The sequence below is a fragment of the Emydura macquarii genome, unplaced genomic scaffold, assembly GCF_026122565.2.
Source record: "Emydura macquarii macquarii isolate MOO-44397 ecotype Brisbane River unplaced genomic scaffold, CSIRO-AGI_Emac_v2 contig_2432, whole genome shotgun sequence".
Lineage (NCBI taxonomy): Eukaryota > Metazoa > Chordata > Testudines > Chelidae > Emydura > Emydura macquarii.
The window spans coordinates 4085536-4106756 of record NW_027132569.1 but is presented as its reverse complement, the minus strand read 5'-3'; the positions used below and the strand labels follow the sequence as shown (position 1 = coordinate 4106756).

The window sequence follows — 21221 nt, the reverse complement described above, 5'->3', positions numbered from 1 at the left end:
GAGAAGCTCTAGCACTGGCATGTTTTCTGGAGCAAGGGCTTGACATTTGGCGGATAGCCTTCTTGTCAAGGTTATATCATTTGCGTTCTTGTGAAAATCTGTCCAAATTTTGGCCAATGTATAAGTCCTTGAAAATTTTCAGTTTTCACATGCGCAACTTGTTTGAGTTTAGCAGCTAAATTCTCTGAAGAGTTCATCCTCCATGAGCATGCTCAATCCCCTCATAGCTCTTACATGTGAACTGAGGCACAAGGGAACTGAGGCACAGGGGGATTAAAGCCAAAATTTTCAAAATGTCCACTAATTTTGGGTGCCTTTTTTGAGACACACAGAACCCAATTCTCCAGAGTACTTAGCATGTTTACAGTATATTATATGTTCAAAGCACAGCTAAGTCAGATCTGGTGTCAAGTATAGGAATTGAGGAGCACAAAGATAATGGCCATTTGTGGACATTTTAAGTTACGTATTTGGCTTAAATGATTAAGCCCAGATCACACAGAACCCTGGGGCACAAAAAGGGATAGAATCCAATTATCCAGGATGGCATTAAACTTCTTTAACTAGAAAACCATTTCTTCTATTCCTGGAATCACCTGCTTCATTCACAACACCTGCAACAAATGAGGCAGGGGTCCTACAAACAATAGCCTTACTCCCTATACCAATGGTTCTCAACTTGTGGTCCACAGACCCCTAGGGGTCCGCAGACTGTGTCTAAGGAGTCCACGAAAGGTTGTTGTTACCACAGAACAGCAGTTTTCATTTGGGGATCCACAGACTATGTCTAAGATTTCAAAAGGGATCCCAACCTCCATTCAAAATTTTTTAGAGGTCCGCAAATGAAAAAAGGTTGAGAACCACTGTACTATACAACCCTGATTCATTCTCAGAACACCATCTATCCTGTACACTGAATGACATAGGGGTCCTGTGAAAAAAATTGGATGTGATTATGTAATTAAAGACTGTATCATAATGCATGTGAGGAACCTTAGTTCTGGCTTTTCCTAACTTTTAAGTGCTTGACTTTTCAACCTGAACATTCTTTTAATGTAATTTTTAAATGTAATATTATGTAACACCAAGTGAAGATCAATGCAATTCAAAATTTTACTAATTCATCATATAAAATATACATAGGTAGGAATCACTTCACCCACTGCTCAGGTGAAGTTATGTAAAGGTTAAAACATGAAAAACATTTAATAGTGTTAAAAGCCCTTTAGCAACACTCACAGCAGCTCCAGAGAGAAAGTGAATAGTGTATCCAAATACAGAGGAAAATGTAGGTAAGTAAAATGTAATTAAACAAACTGGAAGTTGATTAAGACACCCTGAATCTTGTGAAAATTGCCATGGAATCATTACTGGCCTAAAGTCAATGTTACATTCTCTTTGTTGAAGGAAACATTCACTCCATTGTGATAGGGTTCAGGAGAGCTCCTGGTACCTGGTCAGTAAAATGCTGAATTTGTGAACACTTAAGCATGTGCATAACTTCTGTTCCACTGAGTTCAGTGGAGCTGCACACGTGTACAGTAATATGTGCTTAGCTGTTTGAAGGATCAGGTTTTAAGGGTTTAACTCCGTCTCAGCTTCCTCCTCTGTTTGCACAAGTGGCTTCTTGCAGTGGCTTCTTGAGAGGAGGGAGAGAATGCCTTTAGGAAAGTGAGGAGCACACATGCAGCCAAAGCTAGTGGCATATCAGTGACTTTTGACCTTGAATTATCACCCGGAAAATCTGCACATTAACCAAAGATAAAAATGCTGATTTATCTTTTAAAATTATGTGACATATAAATTATATCCTGTCAGGTTTTAAAAGATTTCACTTATCTTCTTCCTTCAAATCCCTCCTCAAAATCCATTTTCTGTGGAAATTCTTCCTATTTATTTTCCCTAACAGTCCTCTCTTCACACCTTCCTTTCCATGAACTGTTTTCCCCTATCTTGCCTTCTCTGTCTTGCCTCTCAGAGGTTATAAAGTAATTGGGGAAGGGAATATGTTTTACATATTTTGATTTACAAAATACAGAGTATTTATGTTATTACATAAGGGATATATTCTGCCACCCTCACTCATGCAGAGTACCACCTTAGGCTTCGATCCTCCACATGCTTATGCATATACTCAACTTTAAGCACATGAGTAGTCACTCTGACTTCAGTGGGACTATTTGATTGTTTCAGGTTAAGCGTGTGTGTAAGAATGTGCAGGACTGGAGCCAAACCCTGTGGATACATTTTGTTAACTTTGCTGTCTCAAACATAAATATCCAGCAACATGTACATTAAAAATACAATATAAAAAGCCCTACTAACACAAGATTTTCCACTGCACACACTTCTCACCCTGGAGAGAGGATGGGCGAACACACACGACAAATGTTAGTCATGTTGCTTAATGCTTAACTGGAGGGCACTCAGACACTACAGCAGAGGTGTCAAACATCCGGCCCTTGGGCCGGATACGGCCCGTCAACCTTTTTGGTCCGGCCCCTGGCACTGCCTCGACACCTCACGGTGTTGTACTCTTTGGCGGTGGCGCTGCCGCCAGAGGGTATGACACTGTGAAATCTCACGGCAGCGCGCGCTACCATGAGATCTGTGTACTCTAGCGGCAGCATGAGACACAGCGCTCGGTAAGCGGTTGCTAGATATTTAAACCTGTTTAACATTTTTTACTCACTGTTCTATAGATCTGTTTGATGCCTTCACAAGATTAAAAACAAACAATCCCACTGGGGAAGGTAAAGTTGATAAAGGTAGGGGGAGAGAAAGAGAGAGAGCTTTGAAATTCCAAAAAAGGAACAAATAACTTGCTTTAATTGGTCATTTATATTCCTATAGGTCCTGAAAAATAGGACCTGCTTCCTGATTTCCCTAGTAAAACGAGTCACCTCACACATACTGTAAACAAATGTTCAATTTAATGGTTCTTCAAATTCCTATTCTAATTTCTTTTCTTCAGAAGAGTTGTGTTATTGCTCACTCTTGGCAGAAATGCCAAGAAGCAAATTGGGTTTGATTATATATAATGAAATTTGTCAAACTTTATTGTAATACAGTACAATATAATACAATAATTTTAATTTAATTTTTTTTTTTGATTTATGGTATGTATGGCCAACTTGAAGTACATTTAATTCAAATCTGGCCCGCCATAGGAAATGAGTTTGACACCCCTGCACTACAGGGATGAATGAGCACAGGATAAAACTCTAATAGAACAGAACAGAATACTTTACTCATAGTGAAATCAGTGGGGTTATACGCAGACGTCTGAATTACAATATTTGACATATAAAGCAAGTGAAAAAGTTTATACTGTAAATAAATATACTCTCCTTAGGACTTACAAAAAATTCAGACATATGTTTTGTCCTAATTTGTACAGTGAGGTTTGTTTCTGGGTATATCCTATACGGAATTACCACACAATGAACATAAGGTACTGTGCAGGTTTGCAGGACCTGTATTTCACTACACATTATTGAAGGTAAACTGCTAAGTTGTTGTTTTACAAAAATAACTGTTTAAAAGGTCTTGGCAGATAAATAAAAACTGATTTTCAAATATTTTGTATTTTAAAAAGCAAATGTAGCTGAAATCTTTGTCTACAACTACTACTATTCTGTTTAACAATTTCATTCCTTAAACAGTTTCTTAAAACAACCTCCCAAAATCCTAGTGTTTGTGTGAACGTAATGGAGCTTAATTCGAATTAATTAACCTCCAGAATGTATCCCATTATGCTCCATTTTCATCTCTCTGGCCAATCAGTCTGTGGTGCTCTGGGGTCACAAAAGCAGGTAAAGTCCCCTCCCCTCAAGCCCCAGGAAGATTTGATTTTCCTGTTTGTTTGGGAGGGGGAAAGGCATGCTGGGGAAGGGACATCTGGTGAGTTCTCTTTCTTCAGTTCCAGTCTGTGTGTGTGTGTTGAATGCAAACAGAGAAAGCAACTCCCCCACGTCCCCCATCCCGATCCTCTCTCTGTGTGTTTGTGATGCCAGCCAATTACCCCCCAGCCCTCCATGGGGTCTGCATTAGAAAGTCACTTGCTACATTGTATAAAATCATAATTATAACGACTGAAACATGTCTCCTCTTACTCTTCAATACACAAACTAGAGGCAACATTGTGTCACACCATCATTGCTGAAATTGATCAATAGATACATTCTTCCTAACTTTCAACACTGTGTCTACATTGTATCCAAGCATCAGTTCAAAATCTTATATATGTATATTGTTCTTCACTAATTTGGCTGTGGCTATCTTGGTTTTTTTTTTTTCATTCTGAAGACACCTCGCCCGTGGCCCAACCATTAGTCAGTGCTGCACACAGCCTGTCTCAGATTAGGAAAAGGAAGAAACTAAACACCCTACCCTACCCCTGGAGAGAGTGAAGGAACCCTTCCCCCCACCCCTTCACCCAAGACATAAGTGTTCAAAAATAAAATTGTGCGTCTTTTCAAAACGTTTCTTTATTAAAGAAAATCTTGTTCATGAGGGATTTGCCGGGCACAGATCTGGCAAGCAACAACCGGGGGGTGCTGGGTGGATGAGAACAGGCAAGCAACGGGGGGCGGGCGGGGATGCATGAGAAAAGGCAAGCAACATATGGGGTGGGTGGGTGGGTGGATGTGAAGAGGCAAGCAAAATACAGAGGGCGGTGCATGAGAAAAGGCTAGCAACATACAGGGACAGAAACACTAATGCATCTACTCATTCATTGCCTGCAGCAACTGGGAATTGTTCTGTTGGATGTCTTGAAGCAGGGCAGCCATGGGTGCTTCACCTTCTTGCTCTTTTTCTCAAGTACCCCATGCTAAGCCATGAAAAGCAATGGCAAAATCAGGCAGCAAAAAAAAAACAGCTCAAAAATCCTTTTCCTGTTTGTTTGGGTGGGGGAAGCAGCGATGATCCTTTTCCTGTTTGTTTGGGAGGGGGAAAGGGTAGGGGAAGCAGCAATGCATCCTGGGACGATGCCACAGCCTCCGTCGGTAGTTGCACTGTGGGATAGCTACCCAGATTGCACTGCTTTCTAATTCGAATTAAAGCTGGAATGTGTGAATGCAAGAGACCAGCTCAAATAGCATAGTGAGACCAGTCTGCTGCTATTTCTTTAAATCGGCTACTGAAAGTTGATTTAAGCTCATTCGAATTAGCGCTGCAGTGTGAACGTAGCCCCAGTTTCTTTAACCATTACTTGTCTCGAGTAGCACAAACTCTCTGAAAGCAATGTGAGTAAGGATGGCAGTCTGTCCCCAAATTTACAAGAGCACTCTAAGACAGTGGTTCGGGGTACTCAGAGGTCTTCCAGGGGGTACATCAGTTCATCTAGATAGTTGCCTAGTTTTACAACAGGCTATCTGAAAAGTACTAGCAAAGACAGTACAAACTGAAATTTCATACGACTTGTTTATACTGCTCTATATCTACTATATCAGTGTTTCTCAACCTGGGGGGGGGTCGTGATTTATTTTATAATTATATGGTAACAATGAGAAAGTAAGTAATCCTTTTAGTAATAGTGTGCTGTGACACTTTTGTATTTTTATGTCTGATTTTGTAAGCAAGTAGTTTTTAAGTGAGGTGAAACTTGGGGTACGCAAGACAAATCAGCCTCCTGAATGGGGTACAGTAGTCTGGAAAGGTTGAGAGCTACTGCTCTAAGAAACCCAACAATTTATACCGAAAATCTAATGGAAAATCTAATGAATATTAGCTGTATATCCCATCACTGTTGTTGTTGAAGTCAGATACACCAGAAGAAAAACACAAATCTGAGATTACCGAAACTTCATAGGTAAATGGAATGGAGTTCCTGAAAATATACTGAAAAATGAATGCTTCACCAAATTCCCATTGAATTCAACAAGAATTTTATTTAGAAATGAATACCAGGATAAGGATCTTAGCAGTCCATGTAAACTCCATACAGTGTGTTCACAAATGAAGACAGCTGACAAATTTATCTGCAGATGTGGTGGTTGAAATGATGTTGGTGTTTGAAATGAAACATGATTCCATATATTTTTGGACCACTGCGCAGATTCCCTCCTCCTCTCCCCGCCAAGTTATAGAGATTCTTGCTTTCATCTGTAGAGACCCCCCACCCTGAATCCATAGCGTGTTGGCCAAAGTGAAATCTATCACGCTGGTATCAGTCACTTTCTGTTGGGATTTACTTTTATTTATTTTAGGTTCTCTGGTTGAATAAACAAAAGTAAACCCCAAAAGAAAGTGATTGCCAAAACCAAAAAAAAAAAAAAGGAGTTGTGTAATATCTAATTGCCTTTTCTGTGACTCAACGAAGCATGAGTGCTGGCAGCAGCATGCCAAGACTTGCATGATATGTCCACGGATACCAGACATGGGTATTCGCTAGAGGGAGGCAAACTAGAGGCAAGGGCTGGGACACAAACTCCTTACGTTCTAAATCTGGCTCTGCATCACTCCTTTCTATAGCTTTGCGCAAGTCTCTTAAAATTCTGGAGCCTTGAAATTCCACTGAATAAATATTGGGTTCTTAGAAAACAGATTATCCTCGTCTTTGAAGACAGCTGGAATTTGGAGTGTCCAGGACTGTAACCTGTTTGATTCAGTTTTCTCATCTGCAGCCTTTTGTGAACCGAAAACTCCCTCTCACTTTAATCAGGCCCTATATTAGATAATAATATTTATAAATCATTTTGAAGGTGAAAGGCAGAATGCTATATATTATTATTATTATTGCTGATATGCTGTTCAGATGTGAACAATGTCATTTTAAATTACGGCAAATGAATTTCAAAGTTAATTTTTTTCTTCTCCACTGTGATAACTGGAAGTGTGGAGAATTTACCTCTTTGTTGGTGTATTGTTTAGATTTGTTTAGCTGCATTATCAAAAATGTCTTTGGTGCAACTGGTTTAAAAACATTATGAAAGCCTTCTTCACAGCTAGAAGTGATAGAAATTTCACTTTTTAAAAAACGAATGTTTCTGTTCTGGTTAACATAACAAAACCTACAGGTAGCTCCAAATCTTTAATTATTTGGCTTCCTTATGCCCTATTTGGTAATGTATACCACAATATTCATAGACATATTGCTTCTTTTTACAAATCAGTTTTTTAAACAAAATATTGATCAGTGTAATTCACAAACCCTAGTTCATTAAATGATGATAGCAACAGCAAATTTCTTCAACTTTTTTATTTTAAATAAGAATATTTTAGAGGATAAAAAGCTGCTGAGCAGACATTCAGACGGATGATAAACATTCTCTTCAGGTCAAGAACACTCATCTGCTTTTGGAAATCTCTGGCCAACTCATTTCCTAACAGTGAAGCGTTCATTTTTTTGGATATACTTCTCGGAACTCCATTCCTCTTTCCCATGATGTTTCAGTAATTTCAGATTTGTGTTTTTCTTCTGGTGTATCTGACTTCAACAACAGTAATTTACCATATTTGATCTCACATGTTTGGCAAAGATGCAGGATTATAATGTATTGTACATATACATGTGGCAGTACATGTAATCTAATATTGTATCAATGCAGTATTTTTTAGACTGAATTAAAATGTTCTCAGATTTTACAAAGCTTTTTTCTTTCAGGGAGACTGAGCCTTCTGTGTTAGATATCTAATTAACAAAATATAAATGGAACTTTGACAATAATAGGAGTTTTGAACAGGAGAGAATTAGGCAGCTTTAATCCAGTTATGAAGTTCATGTAAAAGGAAAATCTTCAATATAAGAAAAGAATCAAAACCTGAAAAGTCAAAGCTACATCAATTAGGGGATTATATATTTGTGATTTTTTTTACTTACAAAACTCATTAAAAAGTTACACATACTTCTGTTCTTTTTCTTTTTTTTTTTTTTTTAATATAAATTAAATTAACTACCTTGCCAAAAATGACAGGAAACTGAGTTCTTCATTAAGAAAAGACTTTCTTTGCTGTTCTTTGTGGACCATTTGATGTTCCATAATATAGACCGTGATCCAGCAAACCTTAATAATCCAGTCTAATTTAAGACAGGAGTCATGAAAACACTTAAAATGTGCTTAAAATGTTCATTCCTATTTAGGGAAGCACTTAAAGCACATGCTTAACTTTAAACACAAGCTTAGAGCCCACTGACTTGTGTTTCAATGGGACTTAAGCATGTGCTTATTTGCTATCCTAAACAGGGATGGGTTTGAGCAAGTGCTTTCCTGAATAGGGGCCTTGTCATAGACTCTCATTGGCATCTGTTAATGCTCTCTCGCTGAGCCCACCAGGCTTCCCAGCTTATCTCTGTTCCAGGCTGGTCCCTGCTTATGCATCTCCTTCACTGAATATGTTAGCATATCACCACTCTGTGGTAGTGCTCCGTGAGGCTGCCTGATGCAGAGCTTTTGTCACCCTGTTGTTCCCAGCTTTTCTGCCCCCCGTGCTTCTGGTATTAAATTAAGCTTTGTTACCCTTATGAGGTCCGGTTGTGGGTGCCTGCCTCCGATTGGCAACGCTGGCAGCTGCGCATAGACATGGCCAGTCTGTTTGTTGTAAGTAGGATAGGCTCCCCTCCCCTCCCCGCCTAAATTCTGAATGGGGATTATAGACCCCATCACAGGCCTTTAGTAGTCCCCTTAAAGACAATGGGGTTATTCATCAGAAATGAGATGGAAAATAGTAACAAAAATATTATAATGCCTTCATATAAATCAAAGATGTGGCCTCATCTGCAAAACTGTGTACAGTACTGGTCACCATATCTTTGTGTTTGTACAGCACCTAGCACAACTGGGCCTCCTAAAGCATATGATATACAAATAAATAATAATAAAAGATATTGCAGAACTAGAGGGAGTTAAAAAAGCCAGGAACAACTTGAATCGAGAAGTTGAAAAGACTGGGATTGTTTATGTTTACTTTCTTGAAGGCCCAGTACAAATTGAGTTGCTTGGCCACTGTCCTACAGGTCTAGCATAGATTCAGTTGCTTGCTTGGCTATTCTGACCCCTGTAGCATGACATCTTCCAGTTGGCAGAGACTGAATAATCTTATAGATGTCGCAGTTTCTGCATCGCACAGCACATAAGACAAAATACAGATACTGTATGCTTGCAACTGTACATAGATAATGGTGATGGGAACAAGTTATCCTTGAACATCTGGGGTACACTGTTTTATTCCCAAGAGGCATACTTTTACTCCGCCCCTCCTATCATCAGATGTTGTTTTGACGACCCCAATTATCATGGTGAGAATGGAATGTAGTTAAGGGTGAAATCCAATGTAGGTAATTAGCATATATGATAATGAGAGAAAGATAATTAGGTGAAAGTTGTTTATGGAATGGTATAAGCAGTCATCACTTAGACAAAGGGGGATGCTCCATCAACACCTGACTCCGCAGGAGGTGCTGCCGGTTGGACCAGAGGATCCACTGTTGGGTTTTAATGCTGATAGCAGAGGACGAGGGAGGAATCCACTGCTGATGGCAGAGGATGCGGGACGGATAAAGCACAACAACTAATATGATTGCAAGCAGAATCGTTTATTTCATCTTGTTCTTTAGCTTATATACCTTTTTATTATTTTTGCATACAATGGTCACACAATTGCTGATTGGCTATTATATGATTTCATTTACTTCACACAAAAACAGCTTACATATTACTGGTAGCTTCTTAGCTCACACAACTATTTTGTTTACAACCTTAAATACTTTTTACTATCTAGTAAATGGCGGCCAAGTCCCAAAAACTCGCCGCCAATAAAGCGCCTAAATAAAAGTAGCCACCTTCTAGCTCCCTGTAGGCAGCCTCACTTAACCCAGTGTCCAGCACCAAGCTTGCTATAAGTGTCTACTAAGTAGCCATCAAATCAAAATACAAATAATACACTCCCACAATCCACTGGCTCCCTGGCAGGGCCCCTGAAGAAAGCTGTTCCTATATACAGCCTTCTGAGTAACAGCTTAGCTCTCCAGGCTTAGTGAGTATGATATATTGTAGTTAATTTTAGGCTTTGTATCTAACTAGTGTATTTATAGAAAACCTTGCACATTAAACCTTATTGATCTGCAAATCGGGCGTACTGTGTCTCACTGGTATCCACACTGATCACAAAGTGTCCAGAATCAACATACTTTAGAAAGGAGATGAATAAGAAGGGTATGATGATAAAAGTACATAAAATAATTAATTATATAGAGATGGGAGATTGGGAACTTCTCTTCTCCCTGTCTTATAACACAAGAACAAGAGAACATTCAATGAAATGGAAAGGTGGGAAATTCAAAACTGGTAAAAAGGAAATATTTTTTTCACACATCAGGTGACTAAACTGAGGAATTCATTGAATTTGACAAGCTTCAAAAAGGGATTGGCTAATTATATGGATATCAAGAATATCCAGAGTTCTCAAAGAGGACAAGAGCTTAAGACTATCTCAAACTATTAGAAACTAGGATGAGATCTATGTGGCGAGCAGATTAACCTACATCTGCCTACTGCAGGATTCTTACACCTGCCACTGAAGCATTTGGTACCGGCCACCGTCAGAGACAAAATATTGGACTAGATGGACCTCAGATCTGATCCACTATGGGAATCCTTGTGTTCCATGTGAGAAAGGCAATGCAGGATGCAGCCTATGTACTATACATGCAATCAATTAAATATAGCTAGCTCCTTTTTACAGAAAGCTATTTCAAAAAAGTTGACAATAAATACACATTTTTAAACTAGGACTCAGGACTGCAACTTCATACAAACTTAACTCAGTACATACATAGGGCTAGATTCTCAGCTGGTGTAAATCAACTTTGTTCTATTGAAGTCAATGGCACTGTGCCGGTATACACTGAGAACCTGGCCCACAGTACCTGTATGGTATTTGACATTTTAGTTTTGAAAATCTTGTGTGTAAGTTTTTGTATGTGAAGCAGACATTACATGAACTCTCCAGTGGACCTGCACAGCATAGGAGTTTGAGAAAAGTCAAGGAAGAGCAAGAGGCTTTTGCAGATTCCTGAATCGCCCATTCTGGTAAGACAAAATATGCTTTCATGATGGAATTCTTGCAGGAAAAGTCCTCCTGTAGCTGTTTATGTGCCCAAGATTCCTCTTACAGGTATTTCCTTGGGAGGAGGGCAATACAGGCAGTTGTAATTATCATTCCAATGTTAAAATCTAAGAATCATCTAGCACTGCATTTTTAAGGAACTTTGAAAGACAGGTCATTTTGGGTAATCGGACATCACAGTAGGGAAGTTACACACACTTTAGCTTTCTAATATCTTTATTCAAAGCTTTGAATACAGTTTATTTTTAAATAAGCTTTGTACATGATGAAGATTGACTTCAGTGAAAATAAATACAACCTGAAGTTCTGGCTCTTTAGTCAAGTTTCCTTCCCAAAATAAAAATAACGCTCTTTTCCCTCATCCAGAATTCTTTGTGCAGTTCCCTCTCTTTCTCTCTCCTTGCTACAGAACAAAGAGACTATTGTGTGCATCCAACGAAGCTCAGTTTATACACCAGTGGACAGGCTCAAACCCACGTAATTTGATAAGCTGAAATCCTGGGTAGAATTAACATTGATTAGATGTCCAAAATAAGAAGTATTGTGAGAGAAAGGGGGCAGCATGTGAATGAGAGACAAACAGAAAGGTAGCAACACAAAGAGAAAAAATTAACCAATCACAGTTATATTTATAAGGGAAATGGCACTTTGGACAATCACTGCAATAAGCAAGTGTGGTACAATTCATAACAATTCAGGGTTTAGAAAAGGTAGGTTCATAATTGTGGGTCAGTTTGTGATACTTACATTGAGCAGTTCCAAATCCATCACACCCCTGTCCAGCCTTAAAGGTAGTGAAGAGACAATAGGCTCATTAGATCACCCAAGTGGTCAAGGCCTCACTCAAGAAACAATTTATGGACATGAATAACCTTGCCAGTTGTTATCCTGTCTCAATCCTCCTAATTTTCAGGAAGGCTATTGAGAAAGTAGTTATGGGCCAACTCCAGCCACCCCTGGTTTCCTTCAGTGTCTCAGATCCCCCTCAGTCTAGGTTTAAACACTGGTACGAAAATGGGACTGTATTGATATCCGTGGTTAATAGTCGTCTTCTGGCAATGAACAAGTTTTAGATGTCAGTGTTGTTGCTATCAGCTTTATTTGCAACTTTTGACACCAAGGGATTGCCATCTGCAGGATCTTGCTAGAGTGGACCAAATGCCTTTCTAGGAGCTCCCAGAGAGTAAAGCTGGACAAGTATTCGTTCTCTTTGAGGACTCTCACATTACAGTTCTATAGGAGCCATTTTGTACACTCTATGTACATATGAAGCCACGGGGGAGACTGTGAAATATGGGGGACTGCAGTGTCTCCTGTACACTAAAAATACTCGTCCCTATCTGTGTTTTCCAATTAACCCAAATTACACCATCTCATTATTCCCCAGTGCCTGAATGAGTTGAAGGCCTGGACAAAAGTAGCCTGGCTAGAACTCTGTACAGATAAGATGGAAGTGATGCTTTTTGGCACAGGGACATTGAGAGGAATCAGTAAAAGATTGCATGTAGTATTTGTTAAGACAATGTGGCTGCCTTTCACCAAAATGGTCCAGATCTTGACTTTCTATTGAATCCATTGTACCTTTCATTGTCTACAACTGGCCAGAACCCTGCAGCCATTCCTCTGATCGAGAGGTCTTTCCACTGTCACCCATACATTTGTCACATCCAGCACAGTTACCTTATGCATTGACTGTATCCTTGTTGCTGTACAGGAGATAATTCTAAGGACAGACCTTGATCCATAATCTTACGATTTAAGAGAGAGAGACAGATAAGACAAGATGCACTGGGAAAGCCAGATCAGAGTGCAGCATTAGAAGGCTCATTTTGTTTTGTTTTACTGATCTCACTCTCATCTTCTCTAACATAATATTGTGTGGAAGAGACATTCAACACAGGCTACCATTATTGGGCACTGCAGAAGACGTGAGGCTTTGGAAGGATTCCTTTTGAAGTATATGCCTGGAACCTCCTGCTTGTGAAGTATACAGCTGGCTACCTCCAGAATGGGTCACTGTGAATACATAACTGTGACTGTACTCAAGTCTCATCGGCTTCATGGTCACTTCTGAGGTCAGTCCAAGGTGTGCATCATAACCTTTAAATTAAAGCACTGAATAGTCTGTAACCCAGCCATCAAAAGCGAAGCTTCCTCTCACTTTTTCCCTCTGTAACATTTAGATCAGCTGGAAGGCTCTTTACTATTTGTGCAGTGTTTAACCTCAAGAATAATCAGCTGCAGGGCTTTCTCCGTGAAGGGCCCTTGCTTAGAGAATTTACTTTCTTTGTAGGTCTGACAAAATCTGAGTCTAGTGAGCTTAACTGCACAATGTTAGGCAATGACATTTGGTTGGATATCTTTCAGAGCATTTGTGCTTTTTACTTTCTGTTTGATTTTATTTCTGTCAAAAGGATGGCAGTTTTTAAATTTCACTGTTGTGGATTTATTACATTAGATGTGTAATGACAATAGGTATCTAGCTTTACTCTGATAAAAGTTAATAAATGAATGAATAATAATCTTTGTTGTTGAAACTAATTTTCACTTTAAAGATATAAATAATTAGGTAAATAAGAATTTTAAAATATGTTTTTAAAGCTTTTTCAAAATGTCTAGTGTTTGCTCTAAGAAGTAAATTGGTAAAAGTGTATTTGACATAGAATTATTTCATAGGTTACCTGTTAATATACTGCAGAAACTGACCATCATTGTTAAACAACTATTCCTAAAGACATGACTATCAGCTTAAACTGATTGGCTAAAAATACCTTTCTATTTTTAAGAAAGTTGTATCCATGTTAATTGTATTAAAAAACAGGTGTGACTGAAAACCATGACCAACACATTTGTTTTTCCTTCAAGGACAGTTCTAAGAAATAGTAGCAAGGAAGACAAGACCTGTAAATAATAGTGGTATAAAAATACATCACTGGCACTGCTGAAAGTTTTCCATTGCTCAGGAAAAGGTCACTAGACCTACAGACTATGTTTAGCCTACCCCATGCTGATTAAAACATGACAGAAATAGGTTTACCATTTGGCATCTGACATGAACACAAAGCCAAAGTTTCTGGCAAACAGGTAAGATTGTCTAACTTTCCTGAAATGAAAATGTCTGTGGCACGTATCAGCTGGAAAAAAGAGCCGTAGTTCACTTTAAACTTTTTTATCAACAAGAACTGAGAACATTTCTTTTATGTGCAATAGTAATTTAATTTTTCCTTTTAAGAATTATTTCCTCCACTACCACAACAAATACTCTTACCAAAGTAACTTATCTTTTGAGGTGGACAAATTATAATTATTGATTATTTATAGCCATCCAAAGTATGCATATTGTAATTTTTTGTATGTACAATTGCAGACACATTTAATAAAAAGTAATGGCCAAGATTTTCAAAAGTGACTAGTGATTCTGAATGCCTCCAGCACTTTCTGACAATGAGTGTAGAAGCGCAGCACTTTCAAGTCCCTTTAAGTAGTTTCAAGTTGAGCACCCAAAAATGAAGACGAAAATCATCCAAAATCATTACTTAAAGTTGTAAATCTTGGTCAATGGGATTGCTTGTCTCTAATTATTGTTTGCTTAAATTATTATCCTAATATACCTGAAGATCAGTTTTCCTACTGAGTGGGTCTCGTGCCTCTGGCTTACATTTTCAGGACTTCCAAAGATCAGGCATTTCTGGCACATCCCTCTCCCTTTACACACACATTCTTGAGGCTGTATATGCAACCCTTTGGGATTGTTTTCTCAAAGGTCATAGAAAGCTACACTCTTGCATCTGTGACTGGGTAGGTGAGGTTTCAGAAAGAGCTACATCAGCATTAACCCTTTATTCACCAATACAGTTGAGACCTGTCCCTCCAATCTCCCTCATAGCTATCAAGAGCCTTTCCACATATCATCATCTACATCAGGTCCCCAAACACCTGCTACTATTTACGGGTCCCGTTCCAGCAGCCTCTCTACGCAGAATACATACATCAATATACTTATCTCATTTTCCCTCACAATATGAGCATGAGACCCAGCCATCCCTATACAAACAGATAATTGCTATCACTTCAGCTACTGTACAAATACTAGCAATGAGCTATGACTCATTTTTCCAGAACAAATTTAAGACCCAATGTAAAGCCCAATGAAGTCTGTGGAAAGAATCTTATTGAATTCAATAGATTTTTAAATCAGGTCCTTATTACCTGTTACATATGGAGGACAAAGAGTAGCTGGAAAAAATCTAAAAATATATTTGAAATACTTAGCACAGAAGCTAATGTTCATCAAGTAGATAATGCAGATTATATGGGTGCATGCTGGAGTGTGGGGGCAGAGAGAGAACGTTGTTTCTAAAATCTTAATTTCCAAAAGTTTATTTTTCACAAATTTAAGGTCACTTCGAATTTTCTGGTTTTAATGTTCTAGGATTTATTTCAGGCAAAATAACAAATAGAATATATCTTTACATCCTTGACTATAGCCACCTGAATTATCTGGTACACGTTCCTTGTCATAAAAGAATTGTGCTGGTTTTGCTCACCCCCCTTTATTTTTCCTCACCAATCTATAAAGTTAATGGGATACCTTCTTAGAGCAGTGGTTTTTAACCTGTGATCTGCAGAGCCCTGGGGGTCTGCAGACAATGTCTAAGGGGTCCGCAAAAAATTGTCATTATCATACAACAGTGGCTTTCAACTATAGTCTGTGGATCCCTGGAGGTCCACAGACTATGTCTAAGATTTTCAAAGGGGTCTGCACTTCCATTCGAAATTTTTTAGGGGTCTGCAGATGAAAAAAGATTAAAAACCAGTGTCTTAGAGATATGAGATCTAGGAGAGTGAGCAACTTTTAACTCTGTATCTCAAAGACGCCTTGGTCTAGAGAAACTCCATGTTTTCTATACAGGAGAATTGACCCTGAGGAAGAGTGAGGTAATAGAACTCTTCAGGGAGTGGCAGAGAGTACTGAGAGTTTCCCATAGGGGGGACTGATAAGGAGTCAGTGAATCAAACAGCATGGATCTGAGGTGAATTCACTGCATCTGAGGGAAATTCATTGCATCTGCTGCAGGTCATCTCTCCTGCCAGGATGTGTTTTTTATGTGAATATGGCAGAGACCAGAAGCAGAATCTAAATTCAGAAAGCCAGACTGTCCTTTACACTACAAGACTTTGCACCACCTGGAGATTTCCCCATGCAGGGAAAATTCCTGGGTAGCTGGTTAAGACCATTTTATACCTCCTTTGTGTTGCTGGAGGGGCACAGAGGGGAGACTGACGCCCTAAGATTCAAGAGACTATTATTGCTATTATACTTCAAGTGAGAGTTACACCTGCAATCCACTACGTATGGGTGCACTGCTGCGCCTGTGTAGGTCTGTGTGCATGCAAAACCCCACTAAAGTCAATGGGACGCCATGTGGGCACAATGGTGCACCTGTGCAAAGTAAACCGGAGGATATTGTACATTGCTATTGTAAGACACTACTGGCTCTTTCATCAGAGTTTAAGATTCAGAAACGTGTATATTTATTAATCTGATAAACAGAAATGGATGGACATCCGTGTGTAAACTGGAAAAAATTTTGGTTTTAATTACACTGATATACTGCCTATCCTCCACTTATTATATTGGTATGAATTACAGTGATACTGTATATATTACAGTTATACTGATGTGCATATATAGATATTTTAAAGGTAATTATGGCTAATGTAGCTAAATATGTATGTTTGCTATACTGTGTTTGCTGTTTCAGTAGATAGAGATTTACACCTACGTTCTTTATATTCTTTGTTTATTAATACTCTATTCTAATAGGTGGTATATAAATATGGTAATGATGATCTGCTATTTTTTAGACAAAAATTCTAGTAACATTTCTGAATATAAAAACAGAGTGAGAACTCTGTATATATTGCACTTCATGGAAAGCCAAAACTTGAATAAATTTTGGGGGGAATTAATATGAAGACCAGGTGGATGTTAAAAGTAGGTAGTAATTAAAAGCAATGGATTTGACCCCAAAGTCGAAGATTATAAATTTATAAACCCGGTCAGCTGTCTTTTTCAAAAAAATCCCCAAAACATTTTTTACATCTATAGTGCCTATTGCTATGGTATATAGGCATCTTAATTACAAAATATATTCTGCAATGTCATAATCCAAACATCAGGTAGTTTTGAAGGATTTATTTTATATCAGCCAAACACAAATAGGCACTTAAGTTAATTAAAACAAATAGTGCATATTTGTATTCATAGAAAGGGAGAAGGAAGTCACCACTTTTAACAGTGGGATATATAAAAGTATTGTATACACAATTTTATCACCTAATGTATGGATTGTATCTAAATGGGGCTTCCAACTTTGTGATTGTTTCATTTCGGAAACTTACATGATGTCACACTTTGTGCTTACAGTCCTAAGGTTTCACATCCATATATATATTACAAATCAGCATAGCTTAAATACAGTGTAACAAATGAAAACCAAAACAAACCTATAGATAAACAAATACAAATACATGAGTAAATATGAATTAATAAATACATATTGAAAAATTAGTCTTTATATATGGAGTCAAGATCCAAACCGTGTGTGTGCATGTTCACACTTGGTTGTAGACACAGGCTCCACAAGCACTGGGTGAAGTAAAAGGAAGCATCTCATCTGCACAGCCTTGATGGTAAAATGGTAGCCCCAAACAATGTCACCCATTGACTGGGGGACTTCATTGGCTGAGGTTAATCCTATCTGCCCTTCCCTACTTTTAGGTCACCCATCCTAATTTCCTTCTCATTGTTACAAAAAGTGCAAGAGACACCAGAAACATCTTAATTCTTCTAACACCTGGTCAGTTATATAGTCAAGGTTCCTTTATCTCTTTTCTAAGACATGCAGAGTAACATAACAGACTGATTGTGTGTGTGTGGGGGCGTGGGGTGGTGGTGGTTATGCATATGTGCCTGTGAACATATCAGGAAACTCACATGTCTCCATAAGCCACAGTGTAAGAAACAATGAATGTGTATCTACAACAGTAGGTGTAGGATAATGAATCTGGTTTAAGTTAAATTATGCTAAATTAATTTGGGAAGTTAAAATTATAACAACAATGCCTGATCTTCTATGGAAACAGGTTTTCCAAATAACAAAAATTCCTTGAGAAAGAGTCATATCCACGCAGAAGAGTAAACTTTCCAGTGCTGGCTGCCTAAAAGTGTGACAGAAATACAAGTTTCCTGGCAAGAAACGTACTTGAATATAATAGAAACCTCAGATGCAAATGATATAAGAAGGAAGTAATGAAACTGAGTAAAACAAAATGTCTTTCCTTGCACTTCTAAACAAATGGCACTGTTCTCCACATCAGCATTAATAAGTTTTTCGCATGGTCACACTTTTAAACTCTTCTGGTGAAATCTAGCTTCTCCCCCTCAAAGTTTTATATGACACAGATATGTAAATATTTCCTAGTGAGAGGGTGAAATCCACCACTTTGCAGAAGCGTGGCACAAAGTCAATGCACCACCTTCCCTGTAAAACCTTATTTTGAGGGTTAAAGCGGCACTGAAGAGGTGGACAGAATTCATGCTAGCATTCTGCACAGGACTGAATTCAATTTAAAATGTTTTAAAGAACTGAGAAACACAAAGGGTGCCACATTTTTGTGTACTCTTATATGCAGAGCTGCCAGAGCTGCCTGATTATAGATGAAGTATCAACCTTATCTTGAACTCCTATAAGATGACAGAAGGAAACGGACAGATTTTGCTATGCTAAATATGAAAGTACAAGAACTGACAGAGAAACAGATGGACAAGATTTATGCCTGAAATCTGAGTGGATAGTCTTGTAACCTGTGGTCTTCATAGCTATCTTATTGTTTTCTCTCTCTAATTAGTCACAGGTTTAGAACAAGAATGCAGCAAAAAATAAGCGGAATTATTTTGTTCTTTTCCTGTTGGGAACTGGTGCCATTTAATGATGTGGCATTTTATGAGAGAACCTCCAGGAGAATTACATTAGTTCTCTGAACAACTTCCATTAGAAAACATCATTTAAATCACAGTAGTTACTTTGGGATATTAGCTACAGACTTTAAAAACATTTCACCTTGAATAAAGACCACAACATACAGCATGTTAGTTAAAGTTTAACTTTAACTATATATGCATATGCATTTATTCAGGCTACCAAAAAGTCCCCTAATACAAATAATAATTTCTCGTGTGAAATGTTTGTCTTGTGCATCTGATTCAAAAACACCCCGATATACTTGTACTCCTAGTTCAGCCACGTTTCTACTTTACTTTTATTAGTAGTAATATTATAGTAGTGTTAAAAGGCACTAATCAAAACTGGGGCCCAATGTGCTAGACACTGCACAAACACGTGGCAAAAACAGTCCCTATCCCAAAGAGCTTGCAATCTGAATAGAAGAGACAGACACAGTGGGAGGAATGAAGTATTATCCGCACTTTAGGAGGTTCAGAAAGATTAAAGGTTTAATCCAGCTCCCATTAAATGCAGTATCAACCTGGTCCATAAAGGAATATGAATTAACAGTGATTCTCACTAAGACGACTCTTTTTTTTTGTTTGTTTTGATTTTGTTTTGAACAACCCCTCACCGATATTTACAATCTGCAAGACACCAAAGATCCCCTGAAACTTTTGGCAAGATTAGGGCTACTAACTGGAGTGCCTTGGCAAAATTCTGATTTGGGATAATTAGATTCTGCTCAACTAAATTTTCTTTGCAGCTTTAAAGGAATTGGCCTTCACTTTCTATCTTAACCCATTGCTTATTTCTGCAGTTCCTTATTAAGCAGGGGGTACATGCTCCGGAGAAGTGGCTGTATTTTAGTAGTGTATGAAATGAGTCCAGTATACGTGGCATATAGATTTTTAAAAGCTTTGGGACCCTTTGAGAGAAAAGTGGATATACTATATCAGTATACCAAAAACATTAACATAGCACCACAAAAGCAAGGAAATTTAAAGGTTAAAGCACTCCTTTACTTCTACACTCAGAAACATACAGTTAACTACTACAACCACCACCATATATCACACACAAGTATTACAACTTTAATTCTGCCCCAGTAGGAATGCCAGCCTTCCAATACCCATTTCTTCAAACACCCAGCCACTATCACCACCATCACCAGACAAGACTTGCCTCCTGCTGTCCTTTCTGCACAGTTCTGGAAAATGGCACTCACTCATTTGGAGTTGACTGGGAACGGAAGGCTGGCATTCCTAATGGGCAGAACCTGTTCTCTGTTTAGCTATTTAAACAGCTAAACATGCGTTTAATCACTTTTCTGAACTGGAGCTCAACATTTTTGTGGGACTGCGCTCTAGATGTTTTTTCTGAGAACTTTTTGCCTAATGCCAGATGAAGCTATGGATAAAATTATCAAAGTGCCTAAGTGACTTAGAAGCCTATGCCCTATCTTCAAAAGTGGCTTAGACACTTAAAAACCTAATAGTAACAGTGTTTAGGTTCCTAGGTGCCAAGTCATTTTTGAGAATGAGAGTTAGGCACTTTTGACAATTTTACGCCAAATCTCACTGAAAGTCAATGGAACTTAGCAGCCTAAGTACCCAGCTTCTGACTCACTTAGGCAATTTTAAAAATTGTATCCATAGTCATGTTTTATCTTCCTAAATATTGAGTAGCAGAAATCACTCTCAAAACCAAATCTGAGAAACAAGTTTGCAGTCACTCAGTGTTGTGAGCTGAATGACTTAGCCTGTTAAGTCATCATAATGGGCACAGAAGGAAAGAAAAATAATGACATTATTTTAATAGGTCAGATACCTTTGGTTTTCTCTTTACAACTGGACATCCTTAACAATTAAGAATTGACTCAAGATAAGTCAGAGACACCTGCCCACACTCTGTTTATTTTGAAAAGTGATCATCTCTTCTCTGGACAAATGCTGTTATATTTGCACCTGACCATATGGTTCTTCTTATCAGTCTGGGAGAAGGATTGACAGAAGTATGCAGACAGGCTACAAGAGTGCAGGATGCACTTGCCTAATCATAGTCTTGTGCCTCCGGTACAGCACCGGCAGCTTTTGTTCTCGAGTCAAAGAGTTAAGCAGATTCATAATTCGGGTCTATGTC

The 21221-nt window shown here is 38.4% G+C and overlaps 1 protein-coding gene and 1 long non-coding RNA gene across 2 annotated transcripts in view; one reads left to right on the top strand and one right to left on the bottom strand.

Moving 5' to 3' along the window:
* EPDR1 (ependymin related 1) overlaps window positions 1-21221 on the bottom strand; it is a 37626-nt gene that overhangs the window by 8232 nt on the left and 8173 nt on the right. The window lies entirely within an intron of this gene.
* The window catches only part of LOC137162610 (uncharacterized), a 73066-nt gene that overhangs the window by 49548 nt on the left and 2297 nt on the right, over window positions 1-21221 (top strand). The window lies entirely within an intron of this gene.